Raw genomic sequence first — 2,509 nt, forward strand, 5'->3', positions numbered from 1 at the left:
CCAGGTACGCCCAGGTAAGTGAGGCAGATGTGATGCGGTAGCGAGAAGGGAAAACAGGTGAGGAGTGGCGGTTGTGGCAGTGGTGGTGGTGGTGGTGGTGGTGATGAGGCTAGGCAGGTGAGGCAGGTAAGGGGGGACAGGTGTGTGATAAGGAGGGGAAACAGGTGAATAATGTTGATGGTCTCGGAGGGGAGTGGGTTTACTTAGGCCACGATGAGAGGAAACAGGTGATTTTTGGTGATGGTGTATGAGGTGGTGGTGGTGGTGGTGGTGGTAAGGGAAGCAGGTGTAAGGTAGGATGGCTGCTGTGAATTAGGAGGATGGTGTAAAGAGATCCTGGTGAGGGGACATCGTAGAGGAAATATATAGGTAACTGGTACAGGAGAGGAAAGTGAGTAGCTATGTTAGTGGAGACTGAAGAAGTGATAGACGAGTATGGAAAGCAGTAAATAAAGGAGTGAGTTAGAAATGGATTACCAAAGAGTAGTTATTATATTAGTGGATATTGATGAAGTTACAGAGAATATTATGAAAAGGAGTTAACGGAGAACTGAGTTATGAAGGTTTAGCGAAGAGTAGTGTGGTAGTGTAATGTTAGTGAATGCTGAAGGAATAGCAGAAGAGTGTAAAGCGAAAGAAATTAAAGAGTTACAGAGGTTTAGCAAAGAATAGTTATTATTTTAGTCACGAAGGAATGATAACAAAATGGGAACAAAAGGTGGTGAAAGGAGTTAAAAAGAAAAGTGAAATCGAATTAGAGACAGAAAAAAGTTAAAAGAAGACATCAAAGGCTGAGAAAACTTAAGGAATGACAGGAGAGAGAGGAAAAGACTAAGAAGATCTAAAGACTGAATGAAAAGAGAGTAAACTACGGGGGGAAGGTAAAAAAATAAATAAATGATTGACAAGAGATGTAAAGAGAAGACGAAAAATACAAGACTCAAGAGACTGAACGAGTGACACAAGAGAGAAAGGGAGAATAAAAAAAAAAACATTTAGGAAAGATAGAAAAAGAGACAGGGCGAAGGTACAAGCATATGGAATAGAATAAAGAATGTGAGAGTGTTAGGATGTAGTACAAGACTTCCTTCAGGCGACAGATGGTGAAGGGAGTGAGAGAGATAAAGATGAGACAGAGGAGAATGATTGAAAATGATGGAAAGGGAAAAGGGGGAATGATAGCTGACAAGAAAGGAAGGGGAGAATAAGTCATCAGTGAATAGCTTGAAGGAAAGAAAGATGGGGAACAAAGCGAGGGGATAATAGAGAGTAGGAAAAAGATGGAGAGAGGGAAAGAGGGGATGGGGGTAGTAATGCATCAATGAATATCCTGAAAAATAAGAAATGGGAAATGGTGAGAGGAAGCAAAGTGAGGGGATGGAAAGGGAAACATAGTAAATGGGAGTGGGGAAAGGAGAGAAAAAGAGAGAAAACAAGAGGAACAGTTCGTTCGCGGAGTGAAAGAATGATGAGGTGATGGAAGAGAAATGAGTAAGGGGGTGAGGGGAAGTGAAGTGAGGGGAAGCAGGTGCATGAGACACTTAATCATAGAGGCAGAAAAAAACGATGGGATGCAATTACAGACGAAGCGAGTTTGTGATATCATTTATTTCTCGCGTACCGAAAAAATGCCTTGGACCCCTTGTAAGGCAAATAAGAGAGAGAGAGAGAGAGAGAGAGAGAGAGAGAGAGAGAGAGAGAGAGAGAGAGAGAGAGAGAGAGAGAGAGAGAGAGAGAGAGAGAGAGAGAGAGAGTAAAAAAAAATCATTACCTCAGTCTGCAACAAAAGGTACGAAAAGAAACGGAAAAAAATACTAATTGCAGGTGAATGGACCGGAGTTGCTAAGAGAAAACGGGTAAAAAAGTCGTGGAAAACTGGTGCATTCCTTTGAGTACTGTTGATGTAGTTAGTTGGTCTTTTCATGCGCACAAAGCTTGCTCTTGAGCCTACGTGATTTAGAGTCTTAATGATCAACATGAACGCAGCATTGCATCCACTTGACTTGATCTGATCTTAACCTAACGTAACCTAACTTAACCTATCCTGAACGTGACATAATGCAATTTAATTTAACATTGCTTAATTTATGTAATCTTAACTTAGTCTAACCTAACCTAACACAACTTAATTTATCCTAAATTTCACTTAACTTATTGTAACATAATCTAACCTATCCTACAAAATTTAATCTCTCACAAACATATCCTGACTTACACTATCTTAATCTTATTTAACCTAACCTAATTTAACCATTACTACTTCAGTACACAAAGAAAATTTATTACAATACATCAATTCTAAGATAAGGAGATGACACCAATGAATTAAACAGTCCATGGACACACCAATATAATCAACTCCCTAAATGTAAACAAAACAGCTTAGTGTATCGCCCTGCATCCTCGGGCAAGTGGAAGCAAACATCACAGCAGCACCCAGCCCGGCCTCCGCTGCCTGTCCTGGTCACACATCACCCATCACACTTTGCCAATCATCAACACGCGAGTG

This window comes from Scylla paramamosain, chromosome 20, assembly GCF_035594125.1.
Source record: "Scylla paramamosain isolate STU-SP2022 chromosome 20, ASM3559412v1, whole genome shotgun sequence".
In the NCBI taxonomy this organism is placed as follows: domain Eukaryota; kingdom Metazoa; phylum Arthropoda; class Malacostraca; order Decapoda; family Portunidae; genus Scylla; species Scylla paramamosain.